Source organism: Balaenoptera ricei, chromosome 1, assembly GCF_028023285.1.
Source record: "Balaenoptera ricei isolate mBalRic1 chromosome 1, mBalRic1.hap2, whole genome shotgun sequence".
Lineage (NCBI taxonomy): Eukaryota > Metazoa > Chordata > Mammalia > Artiodactyla > Balaenopteridae > Balaenoptera > Balaenoptera ricei.
In genome coordinates this window covers 107,909,478-107,930,878 of record NC_082639.1, presented here as the reverse complement: position 1 = coordinate 107,930,878, position 21,401 = coordinate 107,909,478, and the positions used below count along the sequence as shown (strand labels likewise).

The following is a 21,401-nucleotide window of genomic DNA, read 5'->3' as shown; positions in this document are numbered from 1 at the left end:
TTCATTAAGAACCAAAACCAAAGCCCTTTGAAACATACAAGAAAGTTGCAAGAGGAATAACATCGTATATTCTGTACGTAAGTGCACAGTAAACATGTTCCCACGTTGGGTTTCTCACTCTCTCTCCGTACATAAGAATGGCGACACCACTTGAGAGTTCCGTGCAGACCTCTCCACTCAAGATTGCTCCTTTCGTTTGGCGTGTCTCTCAAAGGCAGCTTCTGCGGGACTTGTCCTCCAAGACCAGGGGAAGCCTCTGTCCTCGCGAGGAGGCCCCCTTGCCCTTTCAGGAGCCTGAAATCCGTTCTCTTCAGGCTGTAGAGAAGCTTCCAGAGGAGTTTTATTCAGCTCCCCCCGAAGTGCAGGCCAGGCACGTTCTGTGCTAGTAGGAATCCCCCCGGACCGGCTGCCCTCCGGTCTCCTTCCCGGTTGCCTTGGCGGGCAGTGGGGTCTTGGGTCAGCCTGAGCGCTGGAACCGCCTACCTCGCGAAAGGCCCTTCTGGGAAGTGCAGCTGCCCCTTGGCTGTTGCCTGGATCTCTGTGCCCTGCACGGAGCGTAAAGGGTTCTGACAGGACACAAAGGTGACGAATCCTTCCCTGTAGTGAGTGGGAGGATGAGAGGACCAGATGGGAAATGCGTCCAAGGGAGGGGGTGTATTCTCAAGTGCTTGTCAGAATTGTCTGCATGGGTGGCTGCCCTATGATAATAGTGCTTAGTGTTGTCTTTTCCTGACCTCGACCCAGTCTCAGGTCCAGTGGGATCGGCTGCTCTAAACTTTCCGTTTTTCCGAAGCTTTGGAACTGGTACCGTTTTCCTGCGAGAAAGGCGGCACATCCTAGGAATTAGTCAGTGTCTGTCTACTCCATAGAGAGGCCAGGAGAGGGGCGTGCTGCTGTCTCTGTGGCGCAATGGGTTAGCGCGTTCGGCTGTTAATCGAAAGGTTGGTGGTTCGAGCCCACCCAGGGACGGTGGGTAGAGGTCTTAGAACCCATTCAGCGTTTTCCGTGCTGATTACCATTGCAGGTGTTCCATGCTGATTATCCCCTGTACTTCTGCTCCCACAAAGTTTACCGAACTGCAATCGGGGTCCTATCCACCTCACGACTGCTGCCTGTCTTGGGCCACACTCCCCTTCCCAGCTCTATTGTCTGTCGTCTCTATTGGACCCTATACTTGCCTAACTTACGGCCTTCTGAAAGAGATCGAGGAAGCCACGGTCTGGTGGGATAGTCTTTATTCTGCCAAGTCTACAGACTTGGACAAGAAAGTTATATTTTATGTGTCTCAAATTTTTCAGCTGTGAACGTTAGTAATTGTTCTATGAATGATGTTATCGGTGAACTCATCATCATAATTCTCCTCTGCATTTTTTTTTGATAAAGGCATTTCTTCCATGGTTGTGTAGTATTTGGTTTCATGGTTTCACGATGACGAATAGGCTGCAACCATCATTATTGTACACACACCTCTGACCACTCGTGCAGGTGTTTCCAGAGCGTAGAGAACTGCAAGTGCAAGTGCTACCTTTAGTGTTTCTGTGCTTCTAATGTTGGTAAATCCTTCAAGTTTGCCCTCCACAGAAGTGGCACTGAATCATATTCCATTTTATTTTCCAGTCTTCCAATGTCCCTTTCTTCATTTACTTGCCAACACAGCAACCTTTCTATACATCTCTCTATGGTAGTCTAACTAATAAAGGGAGCAGTGCCCTCCCGACATAACTAAGGGGAAGGACAACAGGGGGACCCTGTGGGCAGTACACAGAGATATTCTATTGCATACGTTCAAAAGCTCAACATTCAATATTTTTAAAGTCTCCCAATAACTGTAATGGTTTTCTCTGCAGACCTAGTCAACAGGGTCCAGAGAAGACTGCCCAGAGTGACCTCTTTGACAACGTCCTGCCAAGCAACTTATCCAAAGAGAAGAATCTCGCTGATCTCAGAAGTTTTTTCCTTCTCCCCTTTTCTCTTTTATTTATACATTTTGGTTATACTTTTAATTTGATGCAAACAATCTAATGCCTGTCCTTCCTCCTATAAAATGGGGAATTCGCATGGGAATAAGTGTTTCTATGTTATTCCTTGACCGTTTTTTGTTTGTTTTTTGGCTGTGACGATACAAATTAGCCCATCTAAGACACCTCGTGGGAGCCAACAGAATCCTGCCCCCCACAAGTTCGTGCTTCAGACCTGGACCCTTAGAGCTATTGGCTCGTGTTTGCTCTGTTCTGTTCTAGCTCATGTGCAGGAATGGAGCATTTTGGCTTTTTCATACTGTGTGGTTACTGGACACGGATTTTGTCTCTCTCTCTCCCTCTCATTTGTGCATCACTAATTTCTCATCTCAGTGCGGGATTCTGGTTTTAATTTTAGGAAGTGAACTTCTGGGGATAATCCCTGTTGGGTGGCGGTTGACAGGGATCCATTCCCTGTTAGGTAGAAGATGACAGCTAATCCGGACCATGAGTCTTTTTTGTCTGATGCTTGTCCTGAGGATTCTGGTGTTTCCTGGTATGAGACACCACAGCAGTGAGAAGCTGTCCACCTCTTGTCTTTCCACTATTTGCTAAAAGCCACGTGGGCCCAGTCAACCCTTGTCAATAACTGCAAAAGTGTAGTAGCTACAATAAGGACGATCTTAATATGCAATGGTTCCCTCGTAAGGAACTCAACATTAATAAGGGGGATTAATACAGGAAGAATATGGAATTTTTAGCACGGAATAGGCAGCTTTCTTTCATTGGTATACTCAAGGTTCTAAATAACTGAAAAAATTCAAACCAATGTCCTTCAGGGATGGCAGAAAGCAGAGGAGAGACATAGCATTACAAACAAGCAACAAAGTCAGCAACATGAGCACTTGTGACAACCCTACAAATCAAGATTTAAACCTTCCAGAACTGTAAGCCAGTTCGGTCCTTAATAAAAATGGATGAGGAGCAATGACTTCATGCACAGATACATACCCTGGAGACTCAAAAGCATATCACAGAATTACTCTGAGTTTCATTAATGAGCTTCCTTCAAGGACCTAATGTGGCTTACTTATTTCATTTTGTTTCCCTCACTGTCAGTTGCTGTTAAAACCTATCATTGCCTCTGCTTTCACCTTAAATAATGCCCACTAGTTTGATGAATTTTTTTCCCTTTAAATATATCTTCTCAGAAGCAAAACAATATACTTTCTCTTCCTTGGGAGAGAATAGACAAAGTAGGCCTCTAAAAATTTAAATTAATTAAAAATTAATTCCGCAAGTAATTTCAGGAAAGTAATAATCACTCGTATAAATTCAAAATAAGAAAATTAAGAATTTCTGGGAAGAATGCTTTACTACTTATGCTTTCAATGTGGTATTTATATAAGGAAAAATTTTGTTGTGGAATTGGTGACAAGGAACAATAACAGATTTAGCTGTAGATTAAATTAATGGTCTTGATCCCTCGGAACACCAGTGAGAAACGAAATGAAATGGACTACAAAGATGACCCTTAATACTTTTAAGCAATTTAAATAATTTATACATTTTACATATAATGACATTTAAAATGTTTATGTCATGTCATGTGCTTTTATCGAGGTTACTCAGAAAAATTAGATTGGTTTAATCATTTTGGTCTAAAAACGACTATATATATATTTTCAGATTATGTTCTGATGTAGAAAATAATGGTGGTATAATATACTGTTATGTAAGTCTTGGCTTTATTATGGCTTGAAAATCTGAGTTACGTTGGACTTCCTAAATTTCCTGTACTGGTTGTACTGGTTAAATAAGCAAACGTATCCAATAAGTTTTCAACGACTAAAACTTTAAATTTATGTGTTGAAGTATATTAAATATACTAGTCAAGTACATTAAATATACTAATATCTTTAAAGAGGAATGAAAACTTGTAGTTCTAGAAACCAGACGACTCAATTATTCCACTGACAATTTTTGGTAAATATTTTTAGGCGTCATCTGATATATGATTCCATATATACCAATATATGATTCCAACATTCCCATGTTCCAACATGCGTCAGCTTAAATTACGAGTTCAAGATCTAGAGTTAACTTCAATCCTTTGACTAACAGTAAATTGATTTATTTAACGAATCATCTTTGGTTGCCTGCAAATTCTCTCTGTCTTTGTCCTTCCCGTTTGCCCTAATTTCATGATAGGTCGGTCGACAACAGTGCTTTCGTTGGGGAATGCTGTTGTTTTCTGGCTTCACATATATTTCTATAGTTTGTAGGTTTGTGGCTGGTGCTGTGGCTATTCTTATGTGTTCCCTTGACAAAAGTTCAGTAGAGTGGCTTGTGTTTTCACTGCTCTGACACGTCAGAATCATAACCTTCATGATGCGCACTGCACGGCTTCTGAAACCTTCTCAAAGCGCCTCCTTGCTTCTTGTTACACATTCATTTTTTGCATGGCACTTGCCTTTTATCACAGCAAGCACCAAAATCCAGCTTGGCAAAGAAATGATATCATTGAAAACAATGTAGAATAATCTAATGTTGGCAGGTTTTACTATGTAAATTACACCTCAATGAAGCTTACTTTAAAAAAAAAAAAGGACAAACAAAACCAAATGGTGACAGGATGGAGAGCACTGGAAATTCTTATTCATTTCTGGAAAGGGTATAAAAAAGTTCCACAGGTTGGAAAACAAATTTGGCAGCATCCACTGAGGGTCATACATACACAGTTACATGCTGTGGCCCAGAAATCGTACTTTTAGCTGTGCTATACCTTTGACCTGTGCTCTCCAATGTGATAGGTGCAAGCCACATGTAGCTACTGAACACTTGAAAGTTGCTAGGGCCACAGGTTGTAATGATAATATTTTGATGTAGTAAGTCTCCTAAAACATTAAAATAGATTAAAATAGAAAATTCAAAATTCCTTGTGACAGGTTTGAAAACTAATAAAGGGAAGCGTCACTCAGATGAAGTCGGGAGACCAGAAGTGGGAGCTCTCATGGGGTACCACTCAAGTTCAAAGACAGGAAGTATCGTCAATTACAAACCCAAACAGAAGAAGCATCAACAGGAAGAATCATCGATTACAGGCCCCAACAGAAAGACAGGCACGTTGCATCTCCCGCAGGAAATCAGCAACTTGGCAATGAGAAACCGTCATCACCCTGAACTTTCACTTTTCTCCAGTGGACTTGGGTTCAAAACAACCTCCCTCAGCTTCCTCCTCTCTCTCTGTAAAATAAGGTTCCTTCCTCTCCTTTGTTTGTGGGACTTGCCTATGGCTTTTGCTATAGCTTGCTTGTCCTGAATTGCCATTCTTCCGCTATTCCTGAATAAACGCTTTTTGTTGGAAAAAAACAAAAAACAAACCCCCCACCCCAACTTTTGTATATTTTTATTTTCATAAATTTTTAAAATTGATTTTGTGTATTTGTTTTTGGCTGCGTTGGGTCTTCGTTGCTGGGCGAGGGCTTTCTCTAGTTGCAGTGATTGGGGGCTGCTCTTCACTGTGGTGGCTTCTCTTGTTGCGGAGCACGGGCTCTAGGCGGGCAGGCGTCAGTAGTTGTGGCAGGAGGGCTCAGTAGTTGTGGCTCACGGGCTCTAGAGCATAGGCTCAGTAGTTGGGGTGCACGGGCTTAGTTGCTCCACAGCATGTGGGATCTTCCCGGAACAGGGCTCGACCCCGTGTCCCCTGCCTTGGCAGGCGGATTCTTAACCAATGCGCAACCAGGGAAACGCTCAAAAGTATTATTTTGAAAGTCAACACTGGCATTATTCTGTTGGAATGGGGTGCTCTAGAAAAATGTGTATGTCCCCCAAAAGTCATAAAAAAATGTTCGTACCATTTCAGAATATCCTCAAGTGGAAACAACTGAAATGTCCAACAGTTCAAAACTACGTGGAGTTATATTCTTACAAGGCATACACACAGAGACAAAGAACTACGTGAAAAATAGGGTTAAATTTCATAGACATAACGTTGAGTGAAAGAAGTCGGACCCATGCCCCTCCATCCCCCCAAACCCAGTGCATGCCCTGTGATTCAATTTATGTGAAAGTAACAGGCAGAGAGGTTGGCAGGGGTATGTGTGTGATTACTCTGAGCTCTTGCATGGGAAGAGTCATGAGGAAGCCTTCTGTGGTCTGGTAATTTTGCATACCTTAGTTATTTAGGTTGCTTTATCAGTTACTCAGGTTGGTGTACACTGGTGATGGTTTGGGAAGTGTACACTCTTTGTACTTTATGCATATTATGCCTCATTGTTTTAAAGTTTAATGCCACTTGGTTATTGGTAAAGTGATATTGATACTTTTCCTTCTGCTTTGTCCTGGGCTAGGAGGGAAAGTAAGTTCAAAGTAGTTACTGTGATATTTTTGCTGTCCTCAGATTTTTGGCTTCCCTTCACTATCGGATATCTGACTACTTACGCATATGCTGCTCACAACCATTACCTTAAGCTGACATTCCACTGTTAATACTGTGTCAAAGAGAGAACCAAGTGTTCATGACCAAATCTGCTCTTTTAAGAATCAATATGAGTCAAGGAATGTGGGCGGTATAGGAAATTGAGAAATTCTGATGAGGAAAGTAGTTCAATTAGGCTTAACTAACTCACAGGTGCCAAAGGGGGACACTGGCAGGTAGTACACAAAGAATAGCCGCCACATGCATTTCACCACTCAACTCTCAAGAATTTTTGAGCATCCACACATAGCCAAAAGCGTTTACCTGATTAGCTCGGAACTTCACTAGATTAAACCCTCCTGATAAGCTGTTTGATGGCTTTCAGCTATCTGTTCCTCCAGGAAAGGGAAAACTCCCCTTTCTCAGGCTTTGTGTGTGTGTGTGTGTGTGTGTGTGTTTCCTCTCTTCTCTTTTCTGGCTTTTTTATAAATCCTGCCTTTGTTTAATGACAACATCCTAATAACTGTTTCCCATTTTTATTAGTAACCATGTGAGCTAACTCCTTCAAAATCTCTTTACTACTTGAAGCAAGTCAGAAAGAGAAAAACAAATATCGTATATTAACGCATATATGAGGAACCTAGAAAAATGGTTCAGATGACCCGGTTTGCAGGGCAGAAAGAGAGACACAGATGTAGAGAACAAACATATGGACCCCAACGGGGGGGGAAAGCGGCAGAGGGGTTGGTGGTGGTGGGATGCGTTGGGAGATTGGGATTGACATATATACACTAATATATATCAAATAACTATTAAGAACCTGCTGTATTAAAAATATTTTTTTAAATTCAAAAATAATCTCTTTACTACTAATGTTGAAGTATGATTTTCATATTCACATGTGTATACACTATGTTGGTAGCTTTGAAATCTATTCTTGGGTGGAGACTGCCATGGAACGGGAAAGTTTAGGTCTTCAATGGTTGGAAGCTAGGTCCTTCTTAGTCTTTAAAGAGACAGTTTCCAGTTAGTATGTGTTTAACAAACGCATCGTCATTCTCTCTGCGTCTAACGTCGTTGCTTCTCCAATGGTCCTGTTTACTCTTTCTCCTCTTCTTCTTCATTTCATTAATGAGTTTGGGGAGGTTTGTAGGCCTACCTTTCAATCTTCTCTTCCTTTTGATATATTGGAGGTTGAACAAGGAAGGGATGCAAATCTCAGTGAAGTTTTCTCAGTTACCCGTGAGCATGGTGGCCAAGGGGAGGGGCTCTGCAGGCAAACTGCTTGGGTCTGAGTGCTGGCTCTCACTGTCACGGGGGGGGGGGGTGGTGGTGGTGGTGAGACCCTGGAAAGGTTAGCTCAGCTTTTCCGTGCCTCAGTGTTCTCATCTGCAACAAGGGGTGGTAAAGTCCTACACTATCTTCCAGGGTTGTTATGTGGACTTAGTAAGTGATTCCACAGTAAAGCACTGAGGAACAGTGCTGGTCACTGAGTAAAGCTCGAGCAAGCTGGTATTATCGTTATTATGAAGTCTTTTATTTCCCCTTCTAACTGTACCACTGCTGACTTTCAACATTCCCCAGAACAAACTGCGATTGTTTAAATGTTTAGCTGACCTCTTCTCCCTCATGTTAGTGACCTGCATCTGGGAAATTGGTTGCTTTGGATGGTGATCGAACTGGTGATCTAAAGGCAGTGGGGGACTGGATCCAGCTTCATCAGATTCTTGGACCTTGGGCAGGCATGACGATCGTTTAGCTCATGGTAGACAATCTCTTGCACATGTTTCTATAGCAAGAGCTTTTCATAGATAGTCAGACATACCTTAAGTATTATAAGAAAAGTGCAAGTATGTACCAGTGACCTGTCTTTGTGGGTGTTGTTGTTGTTTGAAGAAATCAAAGGAAGAAAATAGAATTTACCTGGGAGTTGTAGATTTCCTCCTTCAGGTATGACGGAGTGTTTGTAGCAAGCTAGCATTCACCCTGAAGACGACTCAATCCAGTCTGGATGAAAGCAATTCTGTTTGAAGGCTTTGGAGAAATGCAGCTAGGACCCACAGGATCCGCTCCAGAGAGAGAGAAGCTCACTGGAATGAACCTAATTCTCTACCTTTTCCCCTTAGGCCCAAAGGGCACTTGCCCGAACCCCCGGCTCCCGCGGCTTCTGGGAGCTGAGGAGTCAGCAGCGGGGGCGACCCCTGCACTCGGGGGCATAGCCGTGGATCCGAGGACTCTGCGGTCGGTGCGGGAGCCCGAAGGCCGACTGTGGGAGGCTCGGGGGTCCTCCCTTCGGGCCAGGCGAGGAACCCTGAAAGCAGGGCCTGTCGGAAGCCGCAGTCTCCTTGCCTGAGAGATCTCGGGGCTTCAAGGTTCATTCTGCAGTTTAAAAAGTTGGCGACTAGGATAGTGGTGGCAGGACCTACGGATTTCAGGGATGCGCCACTAAGCGGCAGCACCCGCCGTGTTTCCGTAGTGTAGCGGTTATCACGTTCGCCTCACACGCGAAAGGTCCCCGGTTCGAAACCGGGCGGAAACAAGCGTTCTTCCTTTCTGAAGTTTTTACCTTCCCACTCCAAAAACCAAAACGGGCGAAAGGCAGGGGGTGAGGCGGCGGGCGCAGCCTCAGTTTCCATCCCCAAGGTACAGGCCAGGAGTTCCCTTACTGCCTGAGAGCCTGCTCAGCACCAGGAACCCGCCCGCCTTTCTCTGCTCTGAGGCACCGCGGAGCGCAGGCCACAGCCAGCTAATCCAAGTGGGCAAAGGACAAGGCTGACTTCGGGTCAGTTTTACATCCGGAAATCCCCTCACCTACTAAGCAGGCGCCTAAACCTCTTCCACATGTTCACACGAGTTATGTCTCTGAAAACCAAGGAGTCCATCCCTGTGAAGCACACTTGGCTTTCCCCCACCTCGGCACAGCTACGCAACAGTTTGATCTGCGTGACGCCACAAAAGAGACCGAACCCGACTGTGCACCGGGGACCCGAGCCAAAGACACGGAAATGAACAATGTCAGGCTCCACGAATTGAGCCGGTCGCGGAGGGGAAGGAGCCCGTCGCGGTGCCGTCTCCAGGAGAGCCCCCAGAGCCAGGGCAGAGATCAGGAAGTGGACGGATCCGCCCATCCCCTGCTGACATCCCAGTCGGCACCTGACTCAAGGGAAAAGCGAGGTTCAGAAAGAGAGCAGGACCTTGGCTCGGCAGCACACAGCGCTGAAGCTAGACCAGGACGGACCTTGTGTCCTGTCTCAGGGCCCAAGGCGTCGCCCAAGACTGGAGAGGTGAAGGGTGATGAGCAGCCGGGCAAGGGCTGGGAGCCTTGCACAGCTGCATTCAGCCCTGGGCTTCTGGGAAATCTCCGTTCCTGCTCTCCGGGTCTCTGAAGTTTAGTCTTGACTTTTACAACTTTCACCTGGAGACGCTACGTCGGGGCTCCTCAATGGTTCCCTGGTGGTCTAGTGGCTAGGATTCGGCGCTTTCACCGCTGCGGCCCGGGTTCGATTCCCGGTCAGGGAAGCCTCTGCAAAAGTTTTTTTCTTTTTTTTCCCCTTCAGCGTCTCCACTGGCAGGAGGCTTCCTCTTCCTGCCCCGACCAGAGCTGTGTTTTGCTTCAAGGTTCAGATGCAGAAGAGCTTCTGCACTGAGTCCCCAAATGCCGGCGAGTGCCGGCCTCAGGGTCCTTGACATCGCGCAGGCTGGAGGACGTGAGATGTAATGGACAGCCTGGGCTGGCCGGCTCTCGCCTCGGCTCTTTTCCCCCTGCATGTTACAAACCCGAAGTCTTATTTACCGCGTTTTCATCCCAAGAGAATCGGAGACTCGAGTTCCAAACATTCATTAAGAACCAAAACCAAAGCCCTTTGAAACATACAAGAAAGTTGCAAGAGGAATAACATCGTATATTCTGTACGTAAGTGCACAGTAAACATGTTCCCACGTTGGGTTTCTCACTCTCTCTCCGTACATAAGAATGGCGACACCACTTGAGAGTTCCGTGCAGACCTCTCCACTCAAGATTGCTCCTTTCGTTTGGCGTGTCTCTCAAAGGCAGCTTCTGCGGGACTTGTCCTCCAAGACCAGGGGAAGCCTCTGTCCTCGCGAGGAGGCCCCCTTGCCCTTTCAGGAGCCTGAAATCCGTTCTCTTCAGGCTGTAGAGAAGCTTCCAGAGGAGTTTTATTCAGCTCCCCCCGAAGTGCAGGCCAGGCACGTTCTGTGCTAGTAGGAATCCCCCCGGACCGGCTGCCCTCCGGTCTCCTTCCCGGTTGCCTTGGCGGGCAGTGGGGTCTTGGGTCAGCCTGAGCGCTGGAACCGCCTACCTCGCGAAAGGCCCTTCTGGGAAGTGCAGCTGCCCCTTGGCTGTTGCCTGGATCTCTGTGCCCTGCACGGAGCGTAAAGGGTTCTGACAGGACACAAAGGTGACGAATCCTTCCCTGTAGTGAGTGGGAGGATGAGAGGACCAGATGGGAAATGCGTCCAAGGGAGGGGGTGTATTCTCAAGTGCTTGTCAGAATTGTCTGCATGGGTGGCTGCCCTATGATAATAGTGCTTAGTGTTGTCTTTTCCTGACCTCGACCCAGTCTCAGGTCCAGTGGGATCGGCTGCTCTAAACTTTCCGTTTTTCCGAAGCTTTGGAACTGGTACCGTTTTCCTGCGAGAAAGGCGGCACATCCTAGGAATTAGTCAGTGTCTGTCTACTCCATAGAGAGGCCAGGAGAGGGGCGTGCTGCTGTCTCTGTGGCGCAATGGGTTAGCGCGTTCAGCTGTTAATCGAAAGGTTGGTGGTTCGAGCCCACCCAGGGACGGTGGGTAGAGGTCTTAGAACCCATTCAGCGTTTTCCGTGCTGATTACCATTGCAGGTGTTCCATGCTGATTATCCCCTGTACTTCTGCTCCCACAAAGTTTACCGAACTGCAATCGGGGTCCTATCCACCTCACGACTGCTGCCTGTCTTGGGCCACACTCCCCTTCCCAGCTCTATTGTCTGTCGTCTCTATTGGACCCTATACTTGCCTAACTTACGGCCTTCTGAAAGAGATCGAGGAAGCCACGGTCTGGTGGGATAGTCTTTATTCTGCCAAGTCTACAGACTTGGACAAGAAAGTTATATTTTATGTGTCTCAAATTTTTCAGCTGTGAACGTTAGTAATTGTTCTATGAATGATGTTATCGGTGAACTCATCATCATAATTCTCCTCTGCATTTTTTTTTGATAAAGGCATTTCTTCCATGGTTGTGTAGTATTTGGTTTCATGGTTTCACGATGACGAATAGGCTGCAACCATCATTATTGTACACACACCTCTGACCACTCGTGCAGGTGTTTCCAGAGCGTAGAGAACTGCAAGTGCAAGTGCTACCTTTAGTGTTTCTGTGCTTCTAATGTTGGTAAATCCTTCAAGTTTGCCCTCCACAGAAGTGGCACTGAATCATATTCCATTTTATTTTCCAGTCTTCCAATGTCCCTTTCTTCATTTACTTGCCAACACAGCAACCTTTCTATACATCTCTCTATGGTAGTCTAACTAATAAAGGGAGCAGTGCCCTCCCGACATAACTAAGGGGAAGGACAACAGGGGGACCCTGTGGGCAGTACACAGAGATATTCTATTGCATACGTTCAAAAGCTCAACATTCAATATTTTTAAAGTCTCCCAATAACTGTAATGGTTTTCTCTGCAGACCTAGTCAACAGGGTCCAGAGAAGACTGCCCAGAGTGACCTCTTTGACAACGTCCTGCCAAGCAACTTATCCAAAGAGAAGAATCTCGCTGATCTCAGAAGTTTTTTCCTTCTCCCCTTTTCTCTTTTATTTATACATTTTGGTTATACTTTTAATTTGATGCAAACAATCTAATGCCTGTCCTTCCTCCTATAAAATGGGGAATTCGCATGGGAATAAGTGTTTCTATGTTATTCCTTGACCGTTTTTTGTTTGTTTTTTGGCTGTGACGATACAAATTAGCCCATCTAAGACACCTCGTGGGAGCCAACAGAATCCTGCCCCCCACAAGTTCGTGCTTCAGACCTGGACCCTTAGAGCTATTGGCTCGTGTTTGCTCTGTTCTGTTCTAGCTCATGTGCAGGAATGGAGCATTTTGGCTTTTTCATACTGTGTGGTTACTGGACACGGATTTTGTCTCTCTCTCTCCCTCTCATTTGTGCATCACTAATTTCTCATCTCAGTGCGGGATTCTGGTTTTAATTTTAGGAAGTGAACTTCTGGGGATAATCCCTGTTGGGTGGCGGTTGACAGGGATCCATTCCCTGTTAGGTAGAAGATGACAGCTAATCCGGACCATGAGTCTTTTTTGTCTGATGCTTGTCCTGAGGATTCTGGTGTTTCCTGGTATGAGACACCACAGCAGTGAGAAGCTGTCCACCTCTTGTCTTTCCACTATTTGCTAAAAGCCACGTGGGCCCAGTCAACCCTTGTCAATAACTGCAAAAGTGTAGTAGCTACAATAAGGACGATCTTAATATGCAATGGTTCCCTCGTAAGGAACTCAACATTAATAAGGGGGATTAATACAGGAAGAATATGGAATTTTTAGCACGGAATAGGCAGCTTTCTTTCATTGGTATACTCAAGGTTCTAAATAACTGAAAAAATTCAAACCAATGTCCTTCAGGGATGGCAGAAAGCAGAGGAGAGACATAGCATTACAAACAAGCAACAAAGTCAGCAACATGAGCACTTGTGACAACCCTACAAATCAAGATTTAAACCTTCCAGAACTGTAAGCCAGTTCGGTCCTTAATAAAAATGGATGAGGAGCAATGACTTCATGCACAGATACATACCCTGGAGACTCAAAAGCATATCACAGAATTACTCTGAGTTTCATTAATGAGCTTCCTTCAAGGACCTAATGTGGCTTACTTATTTCATTTTGTTTCCCTCACTGTCAGTTGCTGTTAAAACCTATCATTGCCTCTGCTTTCACCTTAAATAATGCCCACTAGTTTGATGAATTTTTTTCCCTTTAAATATATCTTCTCAGAAGCAAAACAATATACTTTCTCTTCCTTGGGAGAGAATAGACAAAGTAGGCCTCTAAAAATTTAAATTAATTAAAAATTAATTCCGCAAGTAATTTCAGGAAAGTAATAATCACTCGTATAAATTCAAAATAAGAAAATTAAGAATTTCTGGGAAGAATGCTTTACTACTTATGCTTTCAATGTGGTATTTATATAAGGAAAAATTTTGTTGTGGAATTGGTGACAAGGAACAATAACAGATTTAGCTGTAGATTAAATTAATGGTCTTGATCCCTCGGAACACCAGTGAGAAACGAAATGAAATGGACTACAAAGATGACCCTTAATACTTTTAAGCAATTTAAATAATTTATACATTTTACATATAATGACATTTAAAATGTTTATGTCATGTCATGTGCTTTTATCGAGGTTACTCAGAAAAATTAGATTGGTTTAATAATTTTGGTCTAAAAACGACTATATATATATTTTCAGATTATGTTCTGATGTAGAAAATAATGGTGGTATAATATACTGTTATGTAAGTCTTGGCTTTATTATGGCTTGAAAATCTGAGTTACGTTGGACTTCCTAAATTTCCTGTACTGGTTGTACTGGTTAAATAAGCAAACGTATCCAATAAGTTTTCAACGACTAAAACTTTAAATTTATGTGTTGAAGTATATTAAATATACTAGTCAAGTACATTAAATATACTAATATCTTTAAAGAGGAATGAAAACTTGTAGTTCTAGAAACCAGACGACTCAATTATTCCACTGACAATTTTTGGTAAATATTTTTAGGCGTCATCTGATATATGATTCCATATATACCAATATATGATTCCAACATTCCCATGTTCCAACATGCGTCAGCTTAAATTACGAGTTCAAGATCTAGAGTTAACTTCAATCCTTTGACTAACAGTAAATTGATTTATTTAACGAATCATCTTTGGTTGCCTGCAAATTCTCTCTGTCTTTGTCCTTCCCGTTTGCCCTAATTTCATGATAGGTCGGTCGACAACAGTGCTTTCGTTGGGGAATGCTGTTGTTTTCTGGCTTCACATATATTTCTATAGTTTGTAGGTTTGTGGCTGGTGCTGTGGCTATTCTTATGTGTTCCCTTGACAAAAGTTCAGTAGAGTGGCTTGTGTTTTCACTGCTCTGACACGTCAGAATCATAACCTTCATGATGCGCACTGCACGGCTTCTGAAACCTTCTCAAAGCGCCTCCTTGCTTCTTGTTACACATTCATTTTTTGCATGGCACTTGCCTTTTATCACAGCAAGCACCAAAATCCAGCTTGGCAAAGAAATGATATCATTGAAAACAATGTAGAATAATCTAATGTTGGCAGGTTTTACTATGTAAATTACACCTCAATGAAGCTTACTTTAAAAAAAAAAAAGGACAAACAAAACCAAATGGTGACAGGATGGAGAGCACTGGAAATTCTTATTCATTTCTGGAAAGGGTATAAAAAAGTTCCACAGGTTGGAAAACAAATTTGGCAGCATCCACTGAGGGTCATACATACACAGTTACATGCTGTGGCCCAGAAATCGTACTTTTAGCTGTGCTATACCTTTGACCTGTGCTCTCCAATGTGATAGGTGCAAGCCACATGTAGCTACTGAACACTTGAAAGTTGCTAGGGCCACAGGTTGTAATGATAATATTTTGATGTAGTAAGTCTCCTAAAACATTAAAATAGATTAAAATAGAAAATTCAAAATTCCTTGTGACAGGTTTGAAAACTAATAAAGGGAAGCGTCACTCAGATGAAGTCGGGAGACCAGAAGTGGGAGCTCTCATGGGGTACCACTCAAGTTCAAAGACAGGAAGTATCGTCAATTACAAACCCAAACAGAAGAAGCATCAACAGGAAGAATCATCGATTACAGGCCCCAACAGAAAGACAGGCACGTTGCATCTCCCGCAGGAAATCAGCAACTTGGCAATGAGAAACCGTCATCACCCTGAACTTTCACTTTTCTCCAGTGGACTTGGGTTCAAAACAACCTCCCTCAGCTTCCTCCTCTCTCTCTGTAAAATAAGGTTCCTTCCTCTCCTTTGTTTGTGGGACTTGCCTATGGCTTTTGCTATAGCTTGCTTGTCCTGAATTGCCATTCTTCCGCTATTCCTGAATAAACGCTTTTTGTTGGAAAAAAACAAAAAACAAACCCCCCACCCCAACTTTTGTATATTTTTATTTTCATAAATTTTTAAAATTGATTTTGTGTATTTGTTTTTGGCTGCGTTGGGTCTTCGTTGCTGGGCGAGGGCTTTCTCTAGTTGCAGTGATTGGGGGCTGCTCTTCACTGTGGTGGCTTCTCTTGTTGCGGAGCACGGGCTCTAGGCGGGCAGGCGTCAGTAGTTGTGGCAGGAGGGCTCAGTAGTTGTGGCTCACGGGCTCTAGAGCATAGGCTCAGTAGTTGGGGTGCACGGGCTTAGTTGCTCCACAGCATGTGGGATCTTCCCGGAACAGGGCTCGACCCCGTGTCCCCTGCCTTGGCAGGCGGATTCTTAACCAATGCGCAACCAGGGAAACGCTCAAAAGTATTATTTTGAAAGTCAACACTGGCATTATTCTGTTGGAATGGGGTGCTCTAGAAAAATGTGTATGTCCCCCAAAAGTCATAAAAAAATGTTCGTACCATTTCAGAATATCCTCAAGTGGAAACAACTGAAATGTCCAACAGTTCAAAACTACGTGGAGTTATATTCTTACAAGGCATACACACAGAGACAAAGAACTACGTGAAAAATAGGGTTAAATTTCATAGACATAACGTTGAGTGAAAGAAGTCGGACCCATGCCCCTCCATCCCCCCAAACCCAGTGCATGCCCTGTGATTCAATTTATGTGAAAGTAACAGGCAGAGAGGTTGGCAGGGGTATGTGTGTGATTACTCTGAGCTCTTGCATGGGAAGAGTCATGAGGAAGCCTTCTGTGGTCTGGTAATTTTGCATACCTTAGTTATTTAGGTTGCTTTATCAGTTACTCAGGTTGGTGTACACTGGTGATGGTTTGGGAAGTGTACACTCTTTGTACTTTATGCATATTATGCCTCATTGTTTTAAAGTTTAATGCCACTTGGTTATTGGTAAAGTGATATTGATACTTTTCCTTCTGCTTTGTCCTGGGCTAGGAGGGAAAGTAAGTTCAAAGTAGTTACTGTGATATTTTTGCTGTCCTCAGATTTTTGGCTTCCCTTCACTATCGGATATCTGACTACTTACGCATATGCTGCTCACAACCATTACCTTAAGCTGACATTCCACTGTTAATACTGTGTCAAAGAGAGAACCAAGTGTTCATGACCAAATCTGCTCTTTTAAGAATCAATATGAGTCAAGGAATGTGGGCGGTATAGGAAATTGAGAAATTCTGATGAGGAAAGTAGTTCAATTAGGCTTAACTAACTCACAGGTGCCAAAGGGGGACACTGGCAGGTAGTACACAAAGAATAGCCGCCACATGCATTTCACCACTCAACTCTCAAGAATTTTTGAGCATCCACACATAGCCAAAAGCGTTTACCTGATTAGCTCGGAACTTCACTAGATTAAACCCTCCTGATAAGCTGTTTGATGGCTTTCAGCTATCTGTTCCTCCAGGAAAGGGAAAACTCCCCTTTCTCAGGCTTTGTGTGTGTGTGTGTGTGTGTGTGTGTGTTTCCTCTCTTCTCTTTTCTGGCTTTTTTATAAATCCTGCCTTTGTTTAATGACAACATCCTAATAACTGTTTCCCATTTTTATTAGTAACCATGTGAGCTAACTCCTTCAAAATCTCTTTACTACTTGAAGCAAGTCAGAAAGAGAAAAACAAATATCGTATATTAACGCATATATGAGGAACCTAGAAAAATGGTTCAGATGACCCGGTTTGCAGGGCAGAAAGAGAGACACAGATGTAGAGAACAAACATATGGACCCCAACGGGGGGGGAAAGCGGCAGAGGGGTTGGTGGTGGTGGGATGCGTTGGGAGATTGGGATTGACATATATACACTAATATATATCAAATAACTATTAAGAACCTGCTGTATTAAAAATATTTTTTTAAATTCAAAAATAATCTCTTTACTACTAATGTTGAAGTATGATTTTCATATTCACATGTGTATACACTATGTTGGTAGCTTTGAAATCTATTCTTGGGTGGAGACTGCCATGGAACGGGAAAGTTTAGGTCTTCAATGGTTGGAAGCTAGGTCCTTCTTAGTCTTTAAAGAGACAGTTTCCAGTTAGTATGTGTTTAACAAACGCATCGTCATTCTCTCTGCGTCTAACGTCGTTGCTTCTCCAATGGTCCTGTTTACTCTTTCTCCTCTTCTTCTTCATTTCATTAATGAGTTTGGGGAGGTTTGTAGGCCTACCTTTCAATCTTCTCTTCCTTTTGATATATTGGAGGTTGAACAAGGAAGGGATGCAAATCTCAGTGAAGTTTTCTCAGTTACCCGTGAGCATGGTGGCCAAGGGGAGGGGCTCTGCAGGCAAACTGCTTGGGTCTGAGTGCTGGCTCTCACTGTCACGGGGGGGGGGGGGGTGGTGGTGGTGGTGAGACCCTGGAAAGGTTAGCTCAGCTTTTCCGTGCCTCAGTGTTCTCATCTGCAACAAGGGGTGGTAAAGTCCTACACTATCTTCCAGGGTTGTTATGTGGACTTAGTAAGTGATTCCACAGTAAAGCACTGAGGAACAGTGCTGGTCACTGAGTAAAGCTCGAGCAAGCTGGTATTATCGTTATTATGAAGTCTTTTATTTCCCCTTCTAACTGTACCACTGCTGACTTTCAACATTCCCCAGAACAAACTGCGATTGTTTAAATGTTTAGCTGACCTCTTCTCCCTCATGTTAGTGACCTGCATCTGGGAAATTGGTTGCTTTGGATGGTGATCGAACTGGTGATCTAAAGGCAGTGGGGGACTGGATCCAGCTTCATCAGATTCTTGGACCTTGGGCAGGCATGACGATCGTTTAGCTCATGGTAGACAATCTCTTGCACATGTTTCTATAGCAAGAGCTTTTCATAGATAGTCAGACATACCTTAAGTATTATAAGAAAAGTGCAAGTATGTACCAGTGACCTGTCTTTGTGGGTGTTGTTGTTGTTTGAAGAAATCAAAGGAAGAAAATAGAATTTACCTGGGAGTTGTAGATTTCCTCCTTCAGGTATGACGGAGTGTTTGTAGCAAGCTAGCATTCACCCTGAAGACGACTCAATCCAGTCTGGATGAAAGCAATTCTGTTTGAAGGCTTTGGAGAAATGCAGCTAGGACCCACAGGATCCGCTCCAGAGAGAGAGAAGCTCACTGGAATGAACCTAATTCTCTACCTTTTCCCCTTAGGCCCAAAGGGCACTTGCCCGAACCCCCGGCTCCCGCGGCTTCTGGGAGCTGAGGAGTCAGCAGCGGGGGCGACCCCTGCACTCGGGGGCATAGCCGTGGATCCGAGGACTCTGCGGTCGGTGCGGGAGCCCGAAGGCCGACTGTGGGAGGCTCGGGGGTCCTCCCTTCGGGCCAGGCGAGGAACCCTGAAAGCAGGGCCTGTCGGAAGCCGCAGTCTCCTTGCCTGAGAGATCTCGGGGCTTCAAGGTTCATTCTGCAGTTTAAAAAGTTGGCGACTAGGATAGTGGTGGCAGGACCTACGGATTTCAGGGATGCGCCACTAAGCGGCAGCACCCGCCGTGTTTCCGTAGTGTAGCGGTTATCACGTTCGCCTCACACGCGAAAGGTCCCCGGTTCGAAACCGGGCGGAAACAAGCGTTCTTCCTTTCTGAAGTTTTTACCTTCCCACTCCAAAAACCAAAACGGGCGAAAGGCAGGGGGTGAGGCGGCGGGCGCAGCCTCAGTTTCCATCCCCAAGGTACAGGCCAGGAGTTCCCTTACTGCCTGAGAGCCTGCTCAGCACCAGGAACCCGCCCGCCTTTCTCTGCTCTGAGGCACCGCGGAGCGCAGGCCACAGCCAGCTAATCCAAGTGGGCAAAGGACAAGGCTGACTTCGGGTCAGTTTTACATCCGGAAATCCCCTCACCTACTAAGCAGGCGCCTAAACCTCTTCCACATGTTCACACGAGTTATGTCTCTGAAAACCAAGGAGTCCATCCCTGTGAAGCACACTTGGCTTTCCCCCACCTCGGCACAGCTACGCAACAGTTTGATCTGCGTGACGCCACAAAAGAGACCGAACCCGACTGTGCACCGGGGACCCGAGCCAAAGACACGGAAATGAACAATGTCAGGCTCCACGAATTGAGCCGGTCGCGGAGGGGAAGGAGCCCGTCGCGGTGCCGTCTCCAGGAGAGCCCCCAGAGCCAGGGCAGAGATCAGGAAGTGGACGGATCCGCCCATCCCCTGCTGACATCCCAGTCGGCACCTGACTCAAGGGAAAAGCGAGGTTCAGAAAGAGAGCAGGACCTTGGCTCGGCAGCACACAGCGCTGAAGCTAGACCAGGACGGACCTTGTGTCCTGTCTCAGGGCCCAAGGCGTCGCCCAAGACTGGAGAGGTGAAGGGTGATGAGCAGCCGGGCAAGGGCTGGGAGCCTTGCACAGCTGCATTCAGCCCTGGGCTTCTGGGAAATCTCCGTTCCTGCTCTCCGGGTCTCTGAAGTTTAGTCTTGACTTTTACAACTTTCACCTGGAGACGCTACGTCGGGGCTCCTCAATGGTTCCCTGGTGGTCTAGTGGCTAGGATTCGGCGCTTTCACCGCTGCGGCCCGGGTTCGATTCCCGGTCAGGGAAGCCTCTGCAAAAGTTTTTTTCTTTTTTTTCCCCTTCAGCGTCTCCACTGGCAGGAGGCTTCCTCTTCCTGCCCCGACCAGAGCTGTGTTTTGCTTCAAGGTTCAGATGCAGAAGAGCTTCTGCACTGAGTCCCCAAATGCCGGCGAGTGCCGGCCTCAGGGTCCTTGACATCGCGCAGGCTGGAGGACGTGAGATGTAATGGACAGCCTGGGCTGGCCGGCTCTCGCCTCGGCTCTTTTCCCCCTGCATGTTACAAACCCGAAGTCTTATTTACCGCGTTTTCATCCCAAGAGAATCGGAGACTCGAGTTCCAAACATTCATTAAGAACCAAAACCAAAGCCCTTTGAAACATACAAGAAAGTTGCAAGAGGAATAACATCGTATATTCTGTACGTAAGTGCACAGTAAACATGTTCCCACGTTGGGTTTCTCACTCTCTCTCCGTACATAAGAATGGCGACACCACTTGAGAGTTCCGTGCAGACCTCTCCACTCAAGATTGCTCCTTTCGTTTGGCGTGTCTCTCAAAGGCAGCTTCTGCGGGACTTGTCCTCCAAGACCAGGGGAAGCCTCTGTCCTCGCGAGGAGGCCCCCTTGCCCTTTCAGGAGCCTGAAATCCGTTCTCTTCAGGCTGTAGAGAAGCTTCCAGAGGAGTTTTATTCAGCTCCCCCCGAAGTGCAGGCCAGGCACGTTCTGTGCTAGTAGGAATCCCCCCGGACCGGCTGCCCTCCGGTCTCCTTCCCGGTTGCCTTGGCGGGCAGTGGGGTCTTGGGTCAGCCTGAGCGCTGGAACCGCCTACCTCGCGAAAGGCCCTTCTGGGAAGTGCAGCTGCCCCTTGGCTGTTGCCTGGATCTCTGTGCCCTGCACGGAGCGTAAAGGGTTCTGACAGGACACAAAGGTGACGAATCCTTCCCTGTAGTGAGTGGGAGGATGAGAGGACCAGATGGGAAATGCGTCCAAGGGAGGGGGTGTATTCTCAAGTGCTTGTCAGAATTGTCTGCATGGGTGGCTGCCCTATGATAATAGTGCTTAGTGTTGTCTTTTCCTGACCTCGACCCAGTCTCAGGTCCAGTGGGATCGGCTGCTCTAAACTTTCCGTTTTTCCGAAGCTTTGGAACTGGTACCGTTTTCCTGCGAGAAAGGCGGCACATCCTAGGAATTAGTCAGTGTCTGTCTACTCCATAGAGAGGCCAGGAGAGGGGCGTGCTGCTGTCTCTGTGGCGCAATGGGTTAGCGCGTTCGGCTGTTAATCGAAAGGTTGGTGGTTCGAGCCCACCCAGGGACG

At 45.5% G+C, this 21,401-nt stretch overlaps 5 non-coding genes across 5 annotated transcripts; all 5 read left to right on the top strand.

Annotated features, from left to right (window-relative positions):
• The first annotated feature begins 895 nt into the window (after positions 1–895).
• Positions 896–969, top strand: TRNAN-GUU (transfer RNA asparagine (anticodon GUU)). The gene has a single exon. It is a non-coding gene; the product is annotated as a tRNA-Asn (tRNA).
• Positions 970–8,844: 7,875 nt separating this feature from the next.
• Positions 8,845–8,917, top strand: TRNAV-CAC (transfer RNA valine (anticodon CAC)). Its single transcript has one exon. It is a non-coding gene; the product is annotated as a tRNA-Val (tRNA).
• Positions 8,918–11,109: 2,192 nt separating this feature from the next.
• TRNAN-GUU (transfer RNA asparagine (anticodon GUU)) lies at positions 11,110–11,183 on the top strand. Its single transcript has one exon. It is a non-coding gene; the product is annotated as a tRNA-Asn (tRNA).
• A 7,879-nt stretch (positions 11,184–19,062) lies between these two features.
• Positions 19,063–19,135, top strand: TRNAV-CAC (transfer RNA valine (anticodon CAC)). The gene has a single exon. It is a non-coding gene; the product is annotated as a tRNA-Val (tRNA).
• A 2,192-nt stretch (positions 19,136–21,327) lies between these two features.
• Positions 21,328–21,401, top strand: TRNAN-GUU (transfer RNA asparagine (anticodon GUU)). The gene has a single exon. It is a non-coding gene; the product is annotated as a tRNA-Asn (tRNA).